Source organism: Macaca fascicularis, chromosome 5, assembly GCF_037993035.2.
Source record: "Macaca fascicularis isolate 582-1 chromosome 5, T2T-MFA8v1.1".
Classification (NCBI taxonomy): domain Eukaryota; kingdom Metazoa; phylum Chordata; class Mammalia; order Primates; family Cercopithecidae; genus Macaca; species Macaca fascicularis.
In genome coordinates, this window is record NC_088379.1 from 21,703,524 (window position 1) to 21,712,909 (window position 9,386).

At 38.2% G+C, this 9,386-nt stretch overlaps 1 long non-coding RNA gene across 3 annotated transcripts in view; it reads left to right on the forward strand.

Annotated features, from left to right (window-relative positions):
* LOC123573552 (uncharacterized) overlaps positions 1 to 3,976 on the forward strand; it is a 45,130-nt gene extending 41,154 nt beyond the window's left edge. For all 3 annotated transcript variants that reach the window (XR_010586773.1, XR_012435306.1, XR_006698152.2), the window contains one exon: positions 2,552 to 3,976. This is a non-coding gene — a long non-coding RNA (uncharacterized lncRNA). The remainder of the gene's footprint in view (positions 1 to 2,551) is intronic.
* Positions 3,977 to 9,386: the final 5,410 nt, after the last annotated feature.

Here is a 9,386-nt window from a genome sequence, read left to right on the forward strand (position 1 = left end):
TGGGTTTTATTGTGGTAGACCCAGAGTTGGGGTCCAAGGCAGAGTCCTGTACTTACTTCCCTTTTTCCCCCAAAACAAATGTTATCTCTGCTTATGCTGCCTAGGATTGGGAAAGTGGTGACATGGGTAATGTATAACTGTCCTTTCTACCCTCTTCAATGCATGTTTTCTTATTATTATGCTACAACCAGCCACCATGATCTTTCATCTGGTTTTCTTATCTCTTGTGAAAATATTTTTGCTCATAGTTGTTTAAATTAACGTTTCTGTGTGGGGGGGATTACTGGAGATTATTATTACACCATCTTGCTCTAGAAATATTTTTTAACTTATTGACCAAATAAAAAGTACAGTCAGTTCTTTATTAACCAATTTATTTGACATTTGTGATTGCATCTCTAGTATTTATTCACCTCTTCTTAATAGTCCCTGACTTTTATTTGAAATTTTATGTATTTTCAGAGAAGATAATGACCCCATCCACTAGCTCTAGGAATAGAACACATAATGTAGACCAAGCCAATTAGAACAATATACTGTATCCTTTAGCCAGAGTGATTGGTTCAGTAACTGGAATGTGACAAAAGTTAGCATAATCAGGGAGAAGGGATTCTAGGAAAACCAAGACCTTTTGCTTCAAATGAGGTGGCTCGCGGATGTGAAGTCTAGAACTCCTGCAGCCATTGTGTTCCTTTAGTAAAGCCTTCCTGAAGAAAAGAAGGGAGCACAAAGAATGAAATGGCCTAAAGAATCACAGCAGTACTTACATATAGACTGATTATATTTTATTCGAAACTTACTTATTTATTCTGTCTTACTTCCTGGTCTGTCATTTAGAGCAACCAATAAATTTTATTTATTACTTTAGTCACTTTATGTTGAGTTTTCTATTACTTGAAACAAAATGTTCTCTATATGTATATATGTGAATGAATGGCAAGGTAAGATTCTTTGACTTTGAGAAACATATTTTGATTTTCTTACTTTAATTCAAATGTGTTTGGTGTATAGTGTTAAAAAATAAGTGATGAAGCCACATAAGGAAGTCTTGGCTCCACAGACTCCACATTAAGGTTTGTTAATCATATTCTTATAATCAGAGTTTATTTTGGTTTATTTGTTAGGAAGAATCATCCTTGGTAAACTCAAAATTAGTCAGTTTCAGAGTTGCTTTAATTATATTGTTTGTGATATAATGACCTGAATGTGCCAATTGGGTGTCAGAAGCTCAGCTGAGCTGGACGAACTGAGCTGCCAAGCATTGAAATATTCAATTACAGCAATAAGCCAAAATGAAAAAGGTAAGTCAATAATCACTTACTGAGATGGCATAAAGAAGAGGCTGAAACCAGAGAAAACACCAACTCCCGCTGTTCTATATTCCCCCATAGAACGGCACACTGGTCAGGTAGATCCACACACATGCGGGATCCTCTCACCACTGAGGGAGTAACAAGCAACAGCTTCTGGTATTTTTATGGGCCCTGGTATGCTATAAAGGTTCTCTCTTTCTTGGTTTTGTGTAAGTCTGTTGGTGCTGCCATAACAAAATGCCACAAACTCGGTGGTTTAGACAGTGGAAATTAATTTTCTCACAGTTCTGGAGGCTAGAAGTCCAAGAGCAAGGAATTACAGGTTTGGCTTCTTCTGAGGCCTCTCTCCTCAGCTTGCAGATGGCAGCCTTCTCCCTGTGAGGGTGAGGGTCAAGGGGAAGGGCTAAGAGTAAAAAAGTACTAGGTACTGAGTCAAAGTGGGAAAATGTATCTTCAAGTTTTCCTTTTTCTTCTCTCATATGGATGTCTCAGAAGAGGCACCCGAAAGAACCTCTATCCAAGGCCTCAGATAAAGAAACTTAGGAATGAACCCATAGGGGATAGAAATATGAGTATGCAAAGAACTTGGCCAAGTAGAGGGGCCTGGGTTTTTGACTGCAACTCCCTTCAGAGACTCCCAGTCTGGTGTGACAAGGGCAGTTTTCCCTATGTGAGTCCTGCTGTGTAGCCTATGGTCCGGCTTGAAAAATGACAGACTGTTTTTTAACAACTAGGAGCTGGACTCCTCACAGAGAAAGCCAAGTTTTTCTTTGAATTCCAAATCCCTGAGAATTTTCATGAACATTTTCTAATGTGTTATGTGAGTACCTAGTCTATCTCAAGGATCAGGGTTAAATTATCCATTGTTTAATATTCCTGCTTTTGTGGGGTTTACCTTTTCTTGTTGAAAGTCTATGGGTTCAAAGACTTTTAAATGGGATACAATTTACATTGTAAAACTCCATAGGCAATGCTCAACAAAAAATTAGCTGCTCTATAGTCAATAAAACTTGCTGTCGCATATTCTGTAATTTAAAAATACCAAAGAAGAATAAGGAGAGCTCTAATGATTTGCTCCCTGGACAACCATGTGACTGTTTAATAGATTATCAACAATTTATTTCTGAAGATAAATACTGCAATACTTTCTAGATCCTAAATGTTATACCTGACATGCATTTTTAAACCCTTCCAAATTCATATGACATCAATGGCTCTTTTTTCTTTCTTTGAAACAGAGTCTTGCTCTGCTGCCCAGGTTGGAGTGCAGAGGTATGATCCCGACTCACTGCAACCTCCGCCTCCTGGGTTCAAGCGATTCTCCTGCCTCAGACTCCTGAGTAGCTGGGATTACAGGCATGCACCACCCCACCGGGTAATATTTGTGTTTTTAGCAGAGACAGGGTTTCACCACGTTGGCCAGGCTGGTCTCGAACTCCTGACCTCAAGTAATTTGTCTACCTCAGCCTCCCAAAGTGATGGGATTACAGGCATGAGCCACCGCACTGGGCCTGTCAGTGGCTTTTTAAATGTTGTTTTGAAGTTTACCAACTCACAATAAGTTCTACTTTCCCGATACCTTGCTGAATGCCACAGTAACTCAGTTTTCCTGTCATAGGATCTTCTCTGTTGAGCACAAGGCAAATGTTAAAGGATGTGGAATTTTTGGGGTACACTGAGTGCTAAAAACAGCTTTTAATTTTGATTATTTAAATTGGAGTGTCATGGACATTGGGGGATGTCCAACCCCTGTCTGGTGAAAAGGATTTTTTCCTCCAATATTGTTTTTATATACTACTATTAAATACAATTTATAGGAGGCTGTTGATTTGGATGAGCTCTTATGCCAGGCCTAAGAGACCAAACCAAAATGAAGTCACTCACGCTAAAGTTCTATGTCACCAAGCCAGAACTTGGTGGTTTATCTGACCTTCCAAGAAATCAGGAGAGCGAGAGATAATAACCAAATCCCCAAACAGGCCAGTTTTAGCTGGCATAATAAGAAAGTACCCTCTGCTTTAACCTTTACAGAGAAAGTAACTTTGAGATGATCAATTTACATTGTGTTCTGCGTTTCTGCTTTCTTAAGTGTTTTCTGCCTATAAAACCAACCTCCTCTGCTCAGCTTATTGGAATACTTATTCTATTTTATAGAATGAGGTGTTGCCCGATTATAGAATCACCAAGCCAATTAAGATCTTTAAATTTGTTGTAATTCTGTCTTTTGACACTGCATACTGAGCCTGTTGCCTTTTCCTACAACAATCTGGTGTACTTTTGATGAAATGTAGAGCAACCCAGACCTGAGAACAGCAGCACTTAACTAGTTACAGGACATAAGATGAGTGCATACATGAGATGATACTCAGTGTCTCTGTATTACCAAAAAGTACAAGAATTACCAAAAAGTACAAGTTACCCAATGTTCACAGCTTTGGATGTGGGAGGAAACCAGAGTGACTGGAGAAAACCCACAAACGTGGTGAGAATGTGAAAACTACATATAGACAGTGGCCATGGCCAGGAAGAGATGTTTTTTTCATCTGTGTTAAAATGAAATGTTGTTGAATGAAACAATGATGTCTGAGGAGTTGTGTTTTGTTCTGATATAGTGTGGTTAATATTATCTAACATTATAACATTGTTTTAGTGGCAAATATGAATTTGTATGACATGAAAAGAATAAATATTTGTATATATTAAGTGGCTTCTGAATTCTATATTTGATTTACTTAAAATTAAAATAAGGATACTGATTATATAAATTAAGTCTTACATTTGATTCTGAGTCAAACAATATTTCGGGGAAAATCTTAACAGCTCACATTTATTTACATGAATAGTTTTCTGTTAATCATATGCAATTATAAGATGCAAGGTACATCACTGATTTCCCCTCAGACAATTTTGAAGATTTTAATTGGTTTTATTAGTTATGGTTGCATAACAAATTACCCCAGATATCAGGCCTAAAGACAACAAACATTTGGTATCTCACACAGTTTCTGAGAGTCAGAAATCTGGGATCAGCTTAGGTGGGTGGTTTTGTCTCAGAGTTACTCATTTCACTGCTAAGATATCAGACCTTCGGTCATCTGTAGGTTTGACAGAGGATGGAAGATCCGCTTCCAAACAGCTCACTCAAGAAGCTGTTGGCCGGATGCCTTGTTCTTCACGGCTGATGGCAGGAGGTCTCAGGGCCGTGTGAACCTCTCCATAGAGTTGCTTGAGTATCAGCTCAACATGTCAGCTAACATCCTTCGGAGCAAGTGATCCAAGACAGAGCAGGCAGAAAGCCACAATGCCTTGGAAGTGTAGTCTAGTTTTAGAAGTCATACAGCATCATTCCACAGTATTCTATTTGCTAGAAATTAGTCACTAAGTTCTGGCTTGCACAAGCAAAAGGGAATTAAACTCAAACTTTCGGCCGGGTGCGGTGGCTCAAGCCTGTAATCCCAGCACTTTGGGAGGCCGAGACGGGCGGATCACGAGGTCAGGAGTTCGAGACCATCCTGGCTAACATGGTGAAACCCCGTCTCTACTAAAAAAAATACAAAAAACTAGCCGGGCGAGGTGGCGGGCGCCTGTAGTCCCAGCTACTTGGGAGGCTGAGGCAGGAGAATGGCGTAAACCCGGGAGACGGAGCTTGCAGTGAGCTGAGAACTTTCCACTGCACTCCAGCCTGGGCGACAGAGTGAGACTCCGTCTCAAAAAAAAAAAAAAAAGAAAAGAAAAGAAAAAGAAACCTCAAACTTTCAAGGAAAGAAGAATTGAAGTCTCTAGAAATACTTAATCTAGCACAGTGTTCTTGGGGCAAGATGATACTAATTAAGAGGATGTCTTAGTCTGTTTGGACTGCTGTAACAAAATACCTTAAGCTGAGTGGCTTATAAACAACCAAAATTTATTTTTTACAGTTCTGGAGTCTGGGAAGTCCAAGATCAAGGTATTGTCAGATCAAGGTACTGTCAACCCTCTGGTGAGGGTTGACTTCCTGGCTCATAGTTAGTACCTTCTCACAACGACCTCACATGAGTGAGGTTCCCTTGTGGTAATAAGTGAATTACAGCTCTGTTAGTTCCCCAAAGTCTCTCTGGAAAATATTTTGTAAGGACCCTAACCTCATAATGAGGTCTCTTCTCCCATGACCTAATGACCTCCCAAAGGCTCTACCTCCAAATGTAGGATTTCAACATACGAATTTTGTGAAAGGGTACATAAACATTTGGACCACAGCAGAGGATCACTTAAATTTATATACCAAAAATCTTAGGATAAGAATCCAGAGCATGAACTATTAACATGAGAAGAAAACATTATATATTATAAATTTAAAGGAATTTTTAGCCCCCCAAAAGAGGACTGTAAAATCAAAGATAATCAGTTCCTGTTGTTTGAAGCCACTATTTGTGCTAATTTGTTATAGTAACCTTAGGAAAGTACCACAGTACCTTTGCAAGAAAACAGACTATAAGAGGACTGAAGCACTTTCTTTTAACATAGTGAACATGGGAACTGTAATTCAAAGAACTACGGGGCTTAGAACATAGGGAATTATTACTAGATGGGCCATGAATTTTGCAGTTCATATTTCCACTGTTTCCCTCCCACAGCTGGCAGACAGGTTGTTGTCACTGTCAAAGATGCATTGCCAATCCAAGTTCATTTTCATCATGGGTGTGGGGTAGCCAATAAGACTCTATACCTGTATATATCTGCAGCCAGAGTCTATGTAAAGGAATTCCAATGAAATACCTGCCTTGCACCCAGCTGGCTCAGCCTATGAACCATAGCTGTATGGTACAACATCCCACGACCTTAGATAAACACAGCTCATAGAATATCTGCTCTGCATAATGAGCCAGAGACCCATGGTCGATGAATCCAATTACGTTACAACCAACACCAAAACAAGGTACAAATCAGATATGACCTTCAAGTTGTCCAGACTACAAGGAAATAGGCTTACCCCTAACATTTGTGGGCTCTGGAGCAAAAGTACAAATGGAGGTCTATTTACCATAGGTCTAAATATCTGAAGGTTATAAATACAAACTAACGCCAAACTGTTATATAAAAGATATACTAATTGCCTGCTTTGAAAAATACACCTTCACAATAGAAAACACAAACATATGTGTAACACTATGGTTTTTATATGATCGGTAGCAAAATAATGAACATGACTCAATTTAATTATTAATTGCGTATGCCTTAGTGTCTTCTTAATAAAGTGACGATGCTTGGATGAGTGATAAAATATAAATTTGTAAATTTTTATGTATATGTTTTCTAAAATTTTCTTTTCCTCATGTCAGCAGTATCAACAATTATAATAAATATTTTCCCATTTTATACTCTATTGATAGCAATTATCTAAAAGAATAAAAATTTCCATTTTATTCTAAATAAAAGCATTTCAATGTTTTCATTAAAATACAAATTAAATGTAAGATACCAACAAGTCAAAATTATTTTCAAAAAGTTATTTCTGTCCTGAATTACTCAAAATATAAATATGAATAACAGACATCAAAATTTTAACTCAAAATTACTAATCAAACCTAATTAAACCTGAAATTCATTTAGTTTTAAATACATTTACAAAAATAAAACTATCCACATTCTTTGTATTCCTCATCCACCAAATTGCTAATGTAAAGTTTGTCATTAAGCTTTACACGTTATGTCCAAGATAACATAATACAAATTTGAGATAATATTAATAACTATTACAAAATATCCACCAACTGCCATGTGCACTATTGTAAATATCATGCTAATTAATTCCTGAATACCTCCTGAACCACATCTTGACATGCTGACAGTAAAAGATACTTAAGCATGAATCTGTGGCATTTATGCTACCTGAGAGAAAGGATCTGGTAGATTAATCTGTTGATGCTCATAAAGTATTTCCACTGTTGAAATCTTTCCTGCACTCTGAAATATTATCAATGATTTCAATGCCCCCAAAAGAAAACCTTTACCCAATAACAGTCACTTACCATTGCCCCCTGCAATTCACCCCAGCCCTAAAAACATACTTCATTTTCTATCGTTATAGATTTATCTATTCTGGACATTTCATATGAACAGAATTAGACAATACATGACCTTTTGGGTCTGGTGTCTTTCACTTAACATGTTTACAAGATTCCTCTATGTTGTAGCATGCACAAATACATTTCCATTTATTGTTGAATAATATTCTATTGTATGGATACATTTATTTATACATTCATCAGTTGATGTAAATTTTATTGTTTTCATTTCTGGCTATTATGAATAATACTGCTATGAACACTTGTGTACAAATTTTTGTATGGAGGTACAAGAGAGTAGTACTGCTGGTCATGTGGTAACTCTATGCTTAAAATTTTGAAGAGTACCAAACTGTTTTCTAAAGGAATGGCAAAGTTAGGCATTCTCAACAGTAATATCTTCACATCTCTAACACTTGTTATTGCCTTCCATTTTTATTATAGCCATCTTTGTGTGTATGAGACGATTTTGATTAGCATTTTCCTATTGGTTAATGATATTCCTATGGTTTGAATATGTTCGCCAAACTCATGTTGAAATTTAATTGCCATTATGAAGGTATTAAGAGGTGGAACTCTTAAGAGATGATTAGAGTTTGAGGGCTCTGAATGGGTTAATGTTAATATTGAGGGAGAGGGTTTGTTATTATGAGAGTGGGTTGGTATAAAACCAGGTTCAGCTCTCTCTTGCTCTTGCACACTCTTTTGCCTTTCAACCTTCAGCCATGGATGATGCAGCAAAAGACTCTCACCACATGCTGGCACCTTGATATTGGACTTCTTAGTTCTTTCAGAACTTTCAAAAATAATTAAAAAAAAAAAATTACCCTATCTGTAGTACTCTGTTATAGGAGTACAAAACGAACAGAGACAGAAAGTTGGTACCAAAGGGTGGGCGTTGCTATAACAAATATCCCAAAACGGAGAAAGGGCTTCGGAGCTGGGAAACAGGAAGAAGCTGAAAGAATTTGAAGGAGCAGACTAGAAAAAGCATAGATTGCCATGAATGGAGCATTAAGAGCAATTCTGGTGAAGGCTTAGAGGAAGAGAAAGGCTTCGGAAACATTTGAAACTTTTTAAAGATCAGTTAAGTGGTCATGATGAGGATACTGGTAAAAATACGGACAGTAAAGGCCCTGCTGATGAGGTCTCAGAGAGAAATGAGGAATTGAAAACTGAAAAAGGCTATCTTTATTATAAAGTCTCATAGGACTTGGTTGAATCGTTTCCATGCTTGAGGGCTTTATGGTAGACAGAATTAAAAAGTGATGAACTGGGATATCTGGCAGAGGAAATATTTAAGCAAAATATTGAAGGTGCTGCATGCATTTTAACTGCATATAGTAAGATGCAAGCAGAAAAAAATTATTTAAAGATGGAATTTATAATTAAAAGAGAAGCAGAACAGGAAGATTTGGAAAATTCACAGCCTAGCCATGTAAAGAGGAAAAAGGTGTGTTTATGAGAGCAAACCAAAGGTGTGGCCAAGCAACTGTTTGCTAAAGAGATTAGCAAGGATAGAAGAGAGCCAAGTACCATTCATAAAACAATAGAAAAATGACTCTGAAGGCATTTTAGAGATCTTGGAGGCAGGTTAGAACCTTGAGGGCAAGGTTTCCAGAGAGGTCAGGTTGGACCTCAGCATTTGCTGCCCAGGGCTGGTTTGGAGATGGCTCAACCATGCTCAAGTATGGCTCATGCCACAGCTCCAAAGGCTTTAGGCTATAAGCCTTGGCAATGTCTGTATGGTGCTGACTCTAAAGACACACAAAGTTCATGAGCTGTGGCACCATGACAGCCTCCACCTAGATTTCAGAGAGTATTAAGGACAGTTTGGGGGCCCAGGCAGAGACGTACCACAAAGATAGAACCAGTGCAGAAAGCCCACAGTAGGACAATGCCTAGTGGAGCCTTGGAACAGTGCCAGGGCAGCCCCCAAGACCACAAAACTGTAGAGCTATCACCATGCAGCACTAGCCTGGGAGAGCTGCAGATAGAGACTCCAATCTGTGGGAGCTGCTGGGTGCAC